The 16,092-nt window shown below is 40.7% G+C and overlaps 1 long non-coding RNA gene across 1 annotated transcript; it reads left to right on the plus strand.

Moving 5' to 3' along the window:
* The first annotated feature begins 14,728 nt into the window (after positions 1-14,728).
* On the plus strand, positions 14,729-15,764 carry LOC310676421. The gene is made up of 2 exons (XR_014510557.1): positions 14,729-14,805; positions 15,606-15,764. It is a non-coding gene; the product is annotated as an uncharacterized lncRNA (long non-coding RNA).
* Positions 15,765-16,092: the final 328 nt, after the last annotated feature.

The raw sequence follows: 16,092 nt of genomic DNA on the forward strand, positions 1-16,092 counted from the left end.
AAAAAGGTCTGAGGGACAGTGGACCGGCCCCCTGCTGAAAAAGTTTGCTGACCCTTGCAATACCGGAAGCTGCATCGGACGTTTGGCTTCCAAAACAACTTTCGAAAAGAGTAACACTCACTTCTGGGTTTCAATAGTTCGGGAGCCAAAATGTACAAGTACCAAGGCATTCGACAACCAAGGTACCACTGTATATGATATGACATGGCATTCTTTGGGTGTTTTCCCACTCTTCAGAAGCAGCACCCACTCAACTGGGAAAACTTTATGCTGATTTCTTTTCTTTCACACTGAGAAAGAACTCATTGCATACTTCATGTGCACATCATATGTTACCTGTGATCTGCTGCCCTAAACCCTTCTCTCATTTCTTATGTAACTCTAGTTTGGATCTTACTTGTTTTTGTACACCAAGAAGCAATTTGTACAGATTTGACAGCATACCCTTTGATTTTTTGTCTTTTTAAAAAACATTCCCATTGTTCTTCTGGTCTAGATTTCATCAACAATTTAACATATAACTTACGATGGGCAAATGCCAGAAGAACTTTAGGTGACTGCTAACACAATGAGTAACTATCTGTTAGAATGACAATAGCACTCATTGTTTATAAAAGTCCTAAATTTGCTAAGTGAATTCCATGCCCCTCCCTTCATAAATCATCTAACATACTACCCAGATCTTTATTCACTGATATTGGTTCTAAAGGTGAGAGGTCAGATCTTCTCTCCAGCTTATTCCATATGGTTACGACTTCTGCTATAAAAGCATTATAATGGCCTTTAACCGTTCTTTATTTTCCACCCAAAGAAAGGTAAAAAGGTAAATAATCATCTCCTGTTCCAGTGGACACAACCATTTGGTCTCTTCTGAGTTTGCAAGCCAGTGGAACATAGTGTTTAATGATGTTGTTTTCAACTATGTCTGTATATGTGGAATTATGAGTTCTCCATCAGAGAAAGCTTTCATCACCATAAATAGTATTACTTGGCAATAAGCCCCATTGGCACAGTAGGGTTTATTTACAAGTGTTTACAAGAGAACGTGCACTGTGATTTTTCATTTCCAACCCCACCACCCAGATGAATCAGTTACGTAGGTTTGGTATTCAGTCAGTGCTCTTTCAGGATCCATATAGGAAAACATAAAAAAAATAAAAAAAATCAGCCAAATTATTATTTCGTAATGCTCTTCTTCCAAACCTTGAACATTATGAATTTTCCATGCATTTAATTGTAGTCTTCACCCAATGCATTAAGCATGACTTACTTGGGGCAGAAAAGACTGCTAAAGAGTCTAATTCATGCCAGGAACAACAAAATGCTTTAATACTTCTATGTGAACTGATTCTGGGGAAGGTAGGGAGAAATACCAGTAGTTCCCAGAAGACCCTCATTCCCCAGATGCTCCAAGCATTTGAAAGAACATTAACGCCTTCCATGATGAAATTCAGGAAGAAGCCTCCTAGTTGTCCCCTCCATCAATGAAAGTTGGCCAAGAAGGCCAGATTAATGATATGAATGCAGCAACATGAGTCTGGGAAGCTCTGAAATAGTAGCATCATCGCAAATTTGGATCTCATCATGGCCTCCTACTGTCCTGTGGGTTGGCCTGAATCTGATCATTTCAAATTAGAGGGATCCGAAATGAGTCCAGTTTTTGACAAGTGGGGTGTAGGAATCCCACATACCCGAACACAATGTCACCTCTACTTCTCCCACATTTTAAAAACCATAGCTCAGTGGTTTTCAAACTTGGCCCCTGGGCCACAGTTTCAGAATAAAAATTTGTTTGTGCAACACTGAATTTTGTATTGATAAGAAATAGATTGGGGAAAAACAACTAGGATTGTCCTCGGTATCACTTGATGCTCTTGGCTCTCATTTTTAAAAAAGTTATCTATACATATTCGGAGGGGGGGGAGATACCATACTATAATAAACATAGAAATATTTCTTTGATTGTCCTTGAATCTTCCTGCCACACTTGCCATCCTCTCCTGCCACACCTTTTGAGAACCACTGCTATAGCTCATCTCTCCAGGAAGAGCTTCCTTTGCTGAAAGGTAAACAGTGCATTGCATCCAGTCCCAGTACTCTCAACCAAGGGGAGCTGAGCCTCCCTCCTGTGGTCAGGTAACAGCTAGAATGGGAAATCCCTACCAAATTCCTGCTCCCACAATCCTGTCTCAGAAATCTGTATTAACACCAGCTGGGGCCTCCAGGGGAGTGGTAGCAGCAAAGGGTTTCATCAATCAGGGCTTGGAACAACTGGGAGAAATGGAGTCTCCTGGAATCCCGAAGATCAATTCCATTTCTTTCCAACAGCCACATCACGGCTGACCCCCGTGGAGCTTGTTTACACAGGCTTTCTGCCAACTGGAAGAGAATTTCATTGCCAAGGAATTAAGTGCAAAGGAAGATTCTTGAAGATTATGCTGATTATTCACATGTCTATTAAGTTCATATGGAACTCTGTGTCTTTTTCCGTGCAGCGGGAATAGGAAGCATTCAATGAAGAAAATTTAATAAAAACAAACGTTCTGATAGGATTACCACATCAAACGTGTTCTACATGATCCCACTTCTCTTTAAAATTAGAAAACATATCTTTGCTTGATGCATCCTGTAGGGCAGTCAGCCAACTCTTGCTATTCTACCATTTCTTGCTTCATAAAGAATTTCATTTAAACTATGGACCTTGTGATAGGTAATTATATGCAGGAAGCGAAACACATATGAATTTCATATTTATGGTTTCCACTGAGGTCACCATTTAAATTCCAGGGAAAAAACTGCCTTTAGAAATACCAGTTAGTTTGTCGTTTTTATTTTAATTGCATTTCCTCCCCTCTGGTACAACCTGATCAGCAAAAATCAGAACACATGTTTTATGTAATATATTCTGAATCTTACAATAAACCCTGAGAATATAGCATCAGGCTGATAGTGCTGGTATCTTAGAAAGGCGTAGGTGAACATCCTTCGGATCAGAAAAAAATGAAAAGGTGAAAGGTGAAAGTCCACACTCCTTGATCTTAATTTACATGCCCCAAAATCAAACACGGGGTTATAGCAGTGAGAAGCAAATGAAAATATTTTGTGCCATTGCATGTTGTTCTTTTTTAAAAAGCGAATAGTTGCTCATGTTTGCAGTGCCACACATGAAGCTGTGTCATCGAGTCTCAAACACTGAAGTCAAGGGCAGCTTCAGACATTAGGAAGAGGTGAAGGAGTGAGGAAGCATAAGCTCCTAGGTGCTTCCTGTTTCCTATGTAATATGCCCAAAGCAGGAAATCACACATCTCCCCATGGCAAGATACATGAGTTCTGGGCACATCTGGAACTCATGTATCTCTCTGCTGGAAAGTTTTGTGATTTCCTCCTTTGAATGATACACATGAAGTGCAAAAGAAAAGGGAAAAAAGGAAATGTGGATCATTGAAGCCTCTACTTCTATATAACATTTGAAGTTGCCGAAACATTGCATCACAGTTCTTGCGGTCATTTTGTTATGAACACAAGAGTTCCCTTTTAGAAACAAGCAAATAGTCCTATAGTTCAGTGACATAGGCTGGGCACATACCCTCCAAGTGTCCCGATATTCCAGGGATATCCCTGGAATTACAAAAGCCATCCTAGCTTCTGATTTGATCCCAGAATGTCCCTATTTCCTCCACCAGTACTGCTGCCACCAACCTAACTTGCACACTCCAAAACAATGCGAGAACCAAAACACAGCCACCCAATGAAATTTGCGCTGAATTTTGCATTTATCCAACCAAGCAACATGTACAAAAATTCATATACTGGTGAAAATAACGTTGAAAAATGCACTGTTTCAGCGGTAAATGCTTTGCAAAAATGCATTAGGGAAAACTGCTGTATATTTATCCTAAATGAAGGTGCATTTTCATGAGGACTCCTCCCTCCCCCCCCCCCAGGTTGCTAACTGATATGGAAATGCAAAAAACTGAATATAAAAGTGAAAAAAGAGAGAAACAGAGAGAAATAAAAATTGATAAATTCTTCCATCCCTAAATGTCTATTTTCCCCTTCAGAAAGGCTTGAAAGTGCTTAACTTTGGTCCTAGTTTCTCATATTTAGAAGAGAAGTCTTGCAAAAAAAAAATTAAATCAAATGGAGGAGAAGGAGGAGGAATATGTTGAAATTGTAACTTTAAGCACAAAACACAAACATTCCTCTTCTTGGGATCATTGCCAGCACTTTACTCTCATTGTACCAAATGATTTTGTGTATGTTTCTTGGTTCCTTTATTGTCAGTTAATTTACAAAGCATCTGCAAATGAAGACTGAGGATGTAAACTATATTAAGCTGAAGCTTCTCATTTCTCTGGAATCTATAAGATAAATTTAAAATGAGATTAGGATCACATCTTTAGGCATTTGCTTCATGTGCTTTACAGTTCTTATGTATTTATCAGCTTCTCATTGAAGAAGTCCCTGGTGTATTTTTTAATCTCATTTCAGTTCATATTCTTTCAATTTTCAGTTGATATGAAAGATAGAAACTTAAATATGATTTGCAGTTGAATTTAAAGAAGCTGTGTTTTCTTTAGGCAGACTAAACTTATGTAAATAAACTATTTTATCCCAAAACAAGAAGCAGAATAATTTTGGTGAGGGAAACCTTTGCTGACACCTGGATGGCGGCATAAAGTTGGGAACCAAAACAAAAAATGTTAACATAATTGGCATCTAAAAACAAACCATCATTTCCAAATGCCACATGGTTAGTGTAGGTTTTGTGCTGGTTACACTACACCCTAAACATTGCCTTGTGTTCTGAAATGAGAAGAGTTTAGAAAGAGAAATGTACACCATAATGTGGAACTGTCTACAGATACAATCAAGGGGGGAAATGTTATAATTTAATGCAGAATCAGGGTTGATGCTTACAGAACCATAGCCATATTAAATGCTGCCTTCTGTTCTGAAGGCACCACGTACACTAAATGATTCAAGGTGGGGTCTGAATGAACAGAGGTTGCATTGATTTCCTATCAGGCAAGTAGCCTTGATCTTCCTAGGGTAGCCAATGAGGTACCCTTCAAATATGGTGGGCTACAGCTCTCTTAAACCCTGACCACTAAGCCATGCTGGCTGGGAGCTGGTGGGAGTTGTAGGGCATCCCCTCCCCCAAGGTTTTATATATACAGTGTTACCTTGGTTCCCACACTTAATCCATTCCAGATGTCCATTCCAAAACCAAAGCACTTTCCCATAGAAAGTAATGCAAAATGGATTAATCCATTCCAGACTTTTAAAAACATGGATTTTACTAACGAGCACCATTGATCCATAAAACGAAAGCAATAATCAATGTACTGTACTATAGAATAAATAAAACAGTTTTGTAGATTATTAAAAATTGAAATTTTTTTCCCCTTACCTGCACTGATGGTAGTCATTGTTTGGATGGGAGGGGGGCTTTTATCCATTTCCACAGTCACACAACCAATCAATCAATCAGTCAATCAATCAATCAATCAATCAGTCAGTCAGTCAGTAGCTGAACTGGGTTCCACACAGCCACAAAAACAAATTAACCGAAAAAGCTTCAAAAACAAAAACGCAAAATAAATAGCAAAAACAAAAGCATCAAATTTAATCCATTACAGAAATCTGTTTGACTTCCGAAATGTTTGAAAACCAAGGCACAGCTTCTGATTGGTGCAGGCGCCCCAGAAACAATAGCCGCAGCCACATTGGATGTTCAAAAACCAGAATACTTCTGGGTTTTCGGTGTTTGGGAACCAAGGTGTTTGAGAACCAAGGTACCACTGTATATAAATAAATATCCATATATTAACTCTTCTAGTCTAGTAATGCTAGTCAAATTATGCAAGTGTGATAGCCTTAAACCCATGTGAAAGTGCAGAATGTGACTTGCAATCTGAACGCAGCAAAGGGCCCAGACACAAATTTTGTACCCTTGAAAGTCTTTACTGTTAAGTTGTGGGTGAACATATCAGACGACACAGCGATTCTTCAAACAGCTCTTGTTTATTCACAGGCCAGAACAGAACAGAACAGAACTGAAGGGTTCAGTCAGCCTGCTTATATAGCGCTCCAGTACCATGTAACTGTAACAATTTTCTAAAACTATCCAATCACTGAACATCTCTTTCGATCCCTTATTTGCATAACTATCTACAGTATCCCCCTGCTGGCCCAGGGTGAGAACTTCAGTACATAACATTTACAATCTAACTAAATAAACAAAGAAAACCAGGTCTGAGTCAAGTGCACTTGTAAGGCATATTTGACCTGGACAAAAAACCAAACCTTTCATGTCATCTGCCCAGTCCTGTGGAATGCTCTTCCAGTAGATACTCAGCAGACACCTGTTTAAACCTTTAAATGTTGGCTGATTCCCCCCCACCCCCATGTTGCCAGATTATGAAAGAATGAAGAAAACATCTTCTGTAATAGCTGGTGGTGTGTGATTTCAAATTTTCATTGTATACCTATAATAGTCGTAAACCAGTATGATGGGGTTTTTTGGGGGGGTCAAATTGCGGTGTACGAGTATTTTTTAAATAAATGCAATTAATTATTATTTTTTAAATAAATGCAATTAATTAATTAGGGATGCAGGTGGCGCTGTGGGTTAAAGCCTCAGCACCTAGGACTTGCCGATCGAAAGGTCGGCGGTTCGAATCCCCGCGGTGGGGTGCGCTCCCGTCGTTCGGTCCCAGCGCCTGCCAACCTAGCAGTTCGAAAGCACCTTCGGGTGCAAGTAGATAAATAGGGACCGCTTACTAGCGGGAAGGTAAACGGCGTTTCCGTGTGCTGCACTGGCTTGCCAGATGAAGCTTGTCACGCTGGCCACGTGACCCGGAAGTGTCTGCGGACAGCGCTGGCTCCCGGCCTCTAGAGTGAGATGAGCGCACAACGCTAGAGTCTGTCAAGACTGGCCCATACGGGCAGGGGTACCTTTACCTTTAACTTTAATTAATTAATTAAAAAATAATCATGGCAGTTATGGGTGCATTGCAAAACTGGGTGCAGTACCAGATGTTCCTGCGGAGCGCTGTGGATCTGCACTCTCAGTAGATTCCATCAATAATCAAAAAATTATATTGATTATTGGTTTACTCTACAACTATTCCACGATACCGGATGGCTTTGCACCAGTTTACACCTCCTCCCCCCCTTGACGTTCAGCTCTAAACAACTCTATAATGTGTGCTGTTTTATTATCTTTTAATATTTCATTAAAGGTGGTTAAAGAAGACAAATCAGTGGTGATGATTCCTGCCAGAGGAAAGCCTTTGTACTAGTTGCGGTACCTCTGACAAGTCTGTGCATACAGGAAGCCTGCCTTTGATGCGCAGAGTCTGTACAGCAGCAGCCATATTAATGTGCATTCCACAACGGTGGCTGCACTCTGCTACTACTGCACGCCCCCCTTACCACTGGCACAGTAGGACAGGCTATTTCCATTGCCTGCAATATTACATTTCACATTTCTCCTTGAGGCACAATTGCAAGCTACCAAGTGGTGCTAAAGCAAAATATATTAAAAATGTCATGAAGCTTTGTGCTGGGTCTATGATCCTCTCGCCGAGTCCCCTAGGATGTGGTGCCAGCACAGTAGCTAATAAAATCAGACGGTAAAAACTTTTTATAGTCATCTGGACCCTTCCATCGCTGGTTACGTGAATCTTCTTAAAAATAAAAAAGAGGGGGGAGAAATCCTTCATCGCTCAACATGTCCTACATATGTCGCTTTAAAACAACCAAGTGTTATTGTTCAGTACAATTTTTCAGCTGTTACTAAACAGAGAACATTGCAGAAGGGTGGGTTATGAAGCACTGCTAGTTTTGAGCATTGATTTAATGGTTGCAGTTGACCAGCATCTAGATTGTGGTTTTACATTCTCCAGAATTTGAACTCGGGCCATTTCTTTTTGTGCTGCTACTCTCGGAGCAGGAAGTTTTGCTTATTATCTTTCTAATAAGCTAGTGGGTTTCTTGAAAAGATGAAGAAGAAAAGAATTCCAGTCAGCTTGATTTGGAAGAGGTGCCCGGTTTAAAATATTAAAGACTCGGCAGAATTAAAAGCTACAAAACAACAATATCATTGAATTCAATAGAATCTGGAGAGCATTTTGATATATAATTTATATAAGTAAATTATTTAGTATTTATGCAAATTAGCCCATTATGAAGAGCCCCTGTGTTGTGAATGGCACTTCAACCCATGTACCCATCAACTGCTAATAAAATAAATATTGAAATAAAATATGTTTTTAGTTCAGACTTATGTATGTAGATGGCATCAAGCGGTAGAGAGTGTATTGGAGCACAAAGCTTTGTTTTTTACCGGGGGATTTTTTTTTTATCCGGAGGATGTAATGAGTAGAGCTTGTTTCAAGAGAATTCTGGCTTGAATTTTCTATGTTGCATATAATATCAAGTTACAGTCTGCCAAACAGCACTCCCGTATCACCTCTGTTCATTCCGGTGGGAGTTACACATTAACAGCGGATAGAGCACAATGCCAGACAATTGCTTATTGCAACAGATGCTGTACATACATCATAAGCAATTGTTCTTTTTCTCGAAGAGAAAGAGGAAGTAGCCTCATTTTGCTAGTGTGGAAGGAATGCGTTGTCAAGAATCTAATCTGAAGCTGGACTTGAACACAAGTCCTTGATTTCCCAGAATGCACCTGGCCTATAAATCAAAAGGAGTCGCCCATGTTGAGTGGAATAAGATGGAGAAGAGAGATAGCTCAATGGCAGGGCACATGTTTTACATGGGAAAATCCCCAATTCAGTCACTGGAATATCTGAATATAGCTAGGAAAGACTCCTGTCTGAAACTCCAGAAAGGTGCTGTAAGTCAGTGCAGGTAATACTGGGTTGGATAAACCAATAATTTGATACAACATAAGGCAGCTTTCAAAGTTGCCTCTCACCTTCCTGTCTCAACTTCTGATTAGTCACAGGCAAACACATAACAGACTCCACGTTTGTCACTTTTCTAGCTTGCACTGCTCTTCCCTGTGCCCACCATCAGGAACTTTTCTGAAAACAGACTTGAAAGCTGGTAAGCCTAGCTGTAGGGTGAATCTACACTAACTTTTTCAGGGACAGGATTCCAACTCTGGATTGATGTCCTGTTAACAATAATGGAAGTCATAGAATCATAGAACTGTAGAGTTGGAAGGGATCCCAAGGGTCATGTAGTCTTGCAATGCAGCAATCACAGCTAAAGCATCTACGACAGATGGACATCCAAGTTCTGCTTTAAGACCTTCCACGAAGGAAAGTCTGCCACCTCTAGAACAGACCGTTCTACTGTTGAACAGCTCTTACTGTCAGAAAGTTGGAATCTCCTTTCTTGTTTCTTGAAGCCATAGACTCAAGTCCTACCTCCCAGAGCAGGAGAAAACAAACTTGCTCCCTCTTCCATGTGACAGCCCTTGAGATATTTGAAGACCAGTGCAAGCTTGTTCTTAACTTGCAGACGGAGAATTGTACAATCTGATGCTTCTTGGTAGAACATCATGTAGTAAGCATCTTTCGTATAGATACCATCATTATTATTTCTTATTCTAGATAGATACATTTATTATTATAAGATAAAGAAATAAATACACAAGCCCACAAAATGGTGGTCTCCACCATGGGAAGGAAGACTTGGGACATGAAAGATTCCATATGTCGATAGGAAGATTCCATTTGGAAGACAGGTGCTTAATCAGTTGAAACCGAATCGTAAAAGCAGGGATGAAGGAGAACACGTTTTTGCCTGGAGATGGAATTTGAGAGCTGGGTGGATGAGCTAACTGTTTGCATAAATTGCACAGCACTGGCGCTTTTCGAGCGGACACTCCTGCTAACGCTAATTCTCACTGGGTAGTATAATGAAAAGGAAATAAATCTTTACAAGAGGACAGAAGTACAGAATGAAGATGGGCTAAAACTGTATTGATGATCAAATGCTATCATCGAATCGCTAGCAGAAAGGATTGCCCTTTGTCACATGCCTAAGGCACTGTTCTAAATGAACAGTAGATAGGAGAGGGGAATTCTGTAGAGAGTGTAAATTATATTCTCTTGATAATATTTTATCCTTCCTTTTGGCTGAAGAATACCCAAACAGTATACATGAGAGGAAAGGAAGACAGTTACGTGGATGGAAGTATAGCTTTATTTCTTGTTGCTGAAATACAGATTCTCTGCTGCTATGTCCAGACTTTTATAAACTATCACCTGGATCCAAGTAATTACAGAAATCTGGACTTGTAGTTTTCAAACAATAGCAGGTGCAAGTGTACACACACAAACAAACACATCGGAGTTCCATGAAAAAACTTGCTTGTGAAACTCAAGGACAATGATGTGTCCCTGAGTTTTATCCTGTGAACCACCCTGAGACCTACAGGTATAGGGTGGTATACAAATTTAATAAATAACCACAACAACAATCTACAATTTGTCTGGAGTTGAAAAGACACCTTCTGCTGTAGTAGCAGGAAGCATAAAAGTCCTCTGCTGGAAAACTTGTAGAGTTACTACTAGTCACAGTAGACAGTTCTGGGATAGGTGGACCAGTAATCTGAACTGGTAAAAGGCATGTTCCTGTGTTTCCTTAAATAAAGGTCAACCTTGCATCTGGTTGTTCTGAGAGATTGCAAAGGATTCCTGAGAAGAGCAGGACTAGTAAGGAGATTTTTCGCCTAGTCTGCCTACATGAACCCATCGCCGCATGAGATTTGTGGTTGAATTAGTGGTTCCCAATTGGTGGTCCTCAGACCCAGAGCTACCCGGAAGGTCCATGGCACATACTTGTCAACTATCTGGGACATGCCATTGGGGGGCATGCTTTCCCATGGGTCAGAGAAGACATGCATCCCCGTTTTACACTGGGACATGTTGGAGGGTATTGGTGGCACATTCACATAACAAAAACTACAACCGATATATCAACATTATTTTTTTTTCAAAAGTAGAGAGTCCAAGACTTGGCTTTTGAAGAACTTGGCTTTTGAAGAACAGGGAGTCTACAGTACTTAGCCAGTGGGGAATCACTGACCCAGATGATGTCATTAGGAAGAGACTGCTTTGCTCAGAGTTAAGTTAGCGGTTGTCAAGCACTTGAAGAAATCAAACCTGATTCAGCTCTCCTAATAATGCATGCTGCCAGAAATGGCAGAATCCTGCCACTGACTACTTCGCAGCACCAGATTCAGCAAGCTTAATAGCTCATAAAAGTCAGAAAATACCAGGAAGTGCATAGCAGCTGAGTTAAGGTCTAGCAAAGGGAAAAGTACTTGACTGACAGAACAAGCTGCACACTCCAGCCCCAGACAGAATGGAACCATTCAAAACAGCATCACCAGAGCAGTTTGATTTCTAGTCCCCTGGAATGTGGACTAAGTGGATTAGGCACTTCAATCAATTCAAAGAATCCTCTGAATAAAACCTGAAGTTTACCAAGATGAAATCATGATGTCAGCAAAAAGCTCAGTATAGGAAAGTGTTAGAAGCCTTTCATGGGGAAGGCAAATGTACAATTACCCAGGAAGAGACCCTGTAGTTGCTTCCTAGGAACATATTTTTTTTAACGTTCCTATGCAGTCACATGGACTGTATTGTAAACAGCTGTAAATATCAAAATGTCAGAAGTCCTTAAAAAAAATTTTTTAAAGAGTTTTCTCTTTTTAAAAAATATGCAAAATAAACAGGTCAAAGTAGAATCAGTTTTGTACATACATAAAACCAGCGCAGGTTGGACTAAGGTTGATCTCTGCCCCCCACCCCTTGAATGTTTCCAGTAGAAAGATTTCCCATAGTCTACAGTCTAAAGAACATCCCTTCAGCTAGATGATGTCATCAGAAAGGGACAGCTTTGTTACGAGTTAAGATAGCTGTAATAAAGCTCTTGAACAAGTCAGACCAGTCTCAGCTCTCTTAATAATACAGGGTCCAGCTGCAGAAAGCGTAAACCATGCCACATGAGTAACGGGGCCTGAAGCAATCAGGAAAAGATCTGTCCCACACTTTCATATATATTACAGCGAATCCAGGCCAGTAAAACATGTGTGTGCCATTAACAGTTGACAGTGGGCACATTTTCTTCTCAAGTTCAAAAAAAGTGACTTGGCTCTAACTGGTTGGTAAATATGTGTTTATATGCACGGTCCACTTTAAGAACATATAAAAACCAACTGAAAATATCCCAGATGTTAAAGAATCAACACCTCCCTACTGGTACAAGACATCCGAAAGTCAGTCAGTACGAAAAGATCTTGCTAGGCTTCTGAAAGATACAAGGGCTTGTGTTTTGGAGATTATCTAAGGAGAAACCTTACTTACTATATTTATATGGCTGTCCAATCACCAAAATTCTCTCAGTAGCTCACATAAAATAAAATGCAAAACAAAACACATGTACTATAGACTCAGGTCACATCCACACCATACATTTAAAGCACTCTTATGCCACTTCAACAACCGTAGCTTTTCTAGTTCTGTGAGCTACACTTCCCAGCATTCTTTGGAGAAAAGGCATGACTGTTAAAGTAGTATAAGAGTACTTCAAATGTATGGATTTGACCACAGATGATAACTTTGAAATTTTTTGAATAAGTGTGTCAGTGGACAAATATGGACGAGGGTTTGCTTCATCTCATGTTCCGTCTACTAATCAGAGCAGCAAATGAACGATTAGCTTTCTTCCCATGGGAAGCTTCATAATAATTAAAGTCGTGTGGAGGGAGTAAATATAGAGAAAACCCCGCAGTAGTCTCTGTGCAGAATTATTTCTGGATCAAGCTACAACCCACAAGTTACTGACTGATTACCACAAAACATTTTATGACATTATTCCAATGTCTCTCTCTCTCTCTTCTGCCCCCATTTTCCACCTAAATTAGTACAAACTCATTCAGTAGTTCACGAGTGAATTTCATCCGCACTGCATTTGCATACATCCAAAATCATTACACAGAACTGCTTAATAGGTCAAGTAGAGCTCCAGATAGGGATGCAGTGGGAGGAAGCAAGATCTAGATACTGATTTACCTTGATTTAGCATATCAGAGGTATGTCAGGAGTTAACAGGAGCCAGATGCAAAGAAATTAAGGAGAGAACTCTTGGAATTTAAGACAAACATCCTCCTACCACTCTCGTTCCTGTTATGACACCCAACAGGTGATATGGCCATCACTTACTGGGCCTCTCGTCTGCACTAGACATTTAAAGCTGTATCATATCACTTTAAACACTCATGGCTTCCCCAAAGAATTCTGGGAAATATTACCAAGGACGACCTCTCCCTATTTGAACCAAACTGGACCCTGCAAGCATCCTCTGAGGCTCTTTGTGTGCCTCCTCCAAGAGAAGTCCAAAGGACAGCAACATGATAATGGGCCTTTTCTGTGGTGGCTCTTTGCTTGTGGAATACCATCCTCAGGGAGCCTTGCTTGGCATCTTCATTGCAGTCTTTAGGCACCAGGCAAAACATTCCTCTTCTCCCAGGACTTTGGCTAATTATACAATCTATGGCCTTTTAAACTGCATAAGTCACCATCCCTGCGCACATTCACTATGTGCTGATTAGGGTTGAAGGGAATTTTTTTGACTCCGTTAGTGCTGTTCTGTTGGGAAAGAGCTGGCCTGGTTCAAAACATTTTAGTCAGGCTCCAAAGCGCAAAGTTTTAAAACTTCTGGTCTTGTTATTGTATCTCTTAACTTTGGCATTGAAGGCAGTGAAGGATACATGACTAGGCAGGGCCATAAACAATTTTCCTCTGCTTCTATTTCCATTTTTCAGAGTTATTTAATAAAACAGGTAGATTTCTCATACTTTCAACACTTCCTTGCTGCGGTTTTGCAAAAGTAAAGAAATTAAATGCCAAAGAATTTGTTTAAAGTCATGCTAATATTTTTCTGGCAAAAACAAATGGCTGCGTTAACATGCTTTCACTGTCTTCCACATTTTCCATTTGTGCAGTATTTTTATAAATAGCCTTCTTATTTCTGTTAGCCATCCACAAACTAGCTGACTTAACACGCTTTATGAAAACATCAGTTTAAGTTTATTGTTTAGAGGTACATACCCTTCTCCTCCTCCTCCCCCCTTTTTTTACTGCTTAGCAAAACACATAGGAAATTAACAGTCTGTGACCCAACAACTGGCAATTCATAAATTCATTAGATTAAAAAAAAAGGGAGAGAGAAATGACTAGCAACATTGCCGTACCATTTAATAGGTTTCCATCTTCTAATTTACATTTCTGTCTGCCCTGGCAAAGATATTACTTCATTAAGAATTTCTTTTTCTAAATGGGAGAAATTTTAATGACTTCTTTTATTGATTGTTTCCATATGCAAGTAGTTATCTTTCTTACAAATGGAAATGAGACCCAAAATTGCAACAAATGGGGCCAACCCTCCGATTGCACGTGTTCCCCTTTTGGAGAAAGTACACATGCCTGATTGAATTAACTTTAACCTTTCTGTCCATTGAACAGGCATTGTATAATGTGGGGGGCTTTTAAACCCGTTCTCGTTAAATTTATTTTGAATTGCTGAGAACACTCCATCACAATTTTCGGCAAATAAGCTCCGATAATATTAAACACCTGGTCAGCCCTGGGTCCCCAAGGGATCCAATGCTGCTGTGTTTGACCTCTGACCCTTCTGCAGCAAAGTTCAGCCTTTGTGATCTACTCCAATTGTGGCAGGAAAGCTGTTCTGAGGGAAAACACCTGTTGGTGGGGCTGACCCCAAGCCAGTGCATGGATGAAAGGAGCCAGCTGGGTAAAATGGGAGCAGACCCTAGGGCAGGTGTTTCCTATAGCACCGTTCAGAGAAAATGAAGAGAAAATTGGGCAGGGGGCGGGGAGAAGGACATAGAATAGGGGGTTGAGTTAGGTGCTCTCTAGAAACCTGCGTTGGGTTTTCGTCTTATGTGGAGCTTCTCAAGGATCATGTTTAGGAAACCAAAGAAACATTGGCTTCAAACATCCAAAGGCTCTAACAGCATGCTGGGATGATTACAAACCATGACAGTTTAAGGAGTAGAAAAGGCAGCTATTTTATGCAAGGATGGCCATTTTAGGCAGAATATCAGTGATCTTCCCTCTCCGTCCCTCACCCCTTTTTTTGTGCCTTTGAAAAGGCCAGGGTGCCTGCTTTCCAGCTTGAGAAAGTTGAGCCACTGTTCCCGCCCCTCCGCCACCACTTTTGACAGCTTTAAACGCGACATAATCTGGTTTGCATCAAAGGTGAGCAACATTGCTCCGAAATCAAACTCTGCGACCGGGAAAGGAAAAAGAGGTAACTGCTTCCTTAATGAAGCTGCTGTTTTAATGCTGCCTTTATTTTTTACGCCGCTGGGTCATAATTGACCTATTCAAATACGGCAGCCCCTGCTCCCATTCAGCATTCGCTACTCAAACATCACATTACTCATTTTTGTCAACGGCGCTGCCCAACGATATGGTAACGAAAGGAAAATATTTAATCTGGCCCTTTATTTATTAAGTGAGTATCGTGAAATAAGATGACAGCGCTGGAAACCCAACCCTGTTTAAATTCTTCCGTTAATTTCTCTGCAGGCCTTTCCCCCCCCTCTCCCCCCGCCCCTTCCTTAAGGTCGCTTTAGGATGCTGGACTGGAATGTCACTCACTGGCACACTCAAGAGCTGTCAACACACCTCCATTCGCTGATGAGAGCGCCTTCAGCTGGCCCCAATAAAACCCTTCCATTTCCTACAGTCTTCAGGCTCTGGAGTTCTCTAATATTAAACAGCCAATTCGGTCCATTTAAAAGGGAGGAGAGAAAGGAAAAGGGAGGGGGGGCGGCTGTTTCTGAGCAACAGGAATTCAGCTATGACTTGTCAGAATTCATTTCAGCTGTGACCATTTACAGCCTTCAGATCCAAATTGCTTTCCATCATTTTGGCTGAGGCAGGATTTGTATGCCTATCCCAGACGTAAAGGTCAGCGCAGAATGTATTGTGCAAACACTCTCATTAATTCAGCCAGATTCTTGGAGGGGGGAGAGGGGAGAGGGTTATTGGCAAGCACAGCGGCACTAACAAT

The sequence above is a fragment of the Podarcis tiliguerta genome (assembly GCF_965153285.1).
Source record: "Podarcis tiliguerta genome assembly, chromosome: 4".
NCBI classification, from domain to species: Eukaryota; Metazoa; Chordata; class Lepidosauria; order Squamata; family Lacertidae; genus Podarcis; species Podarcis tiliguerta.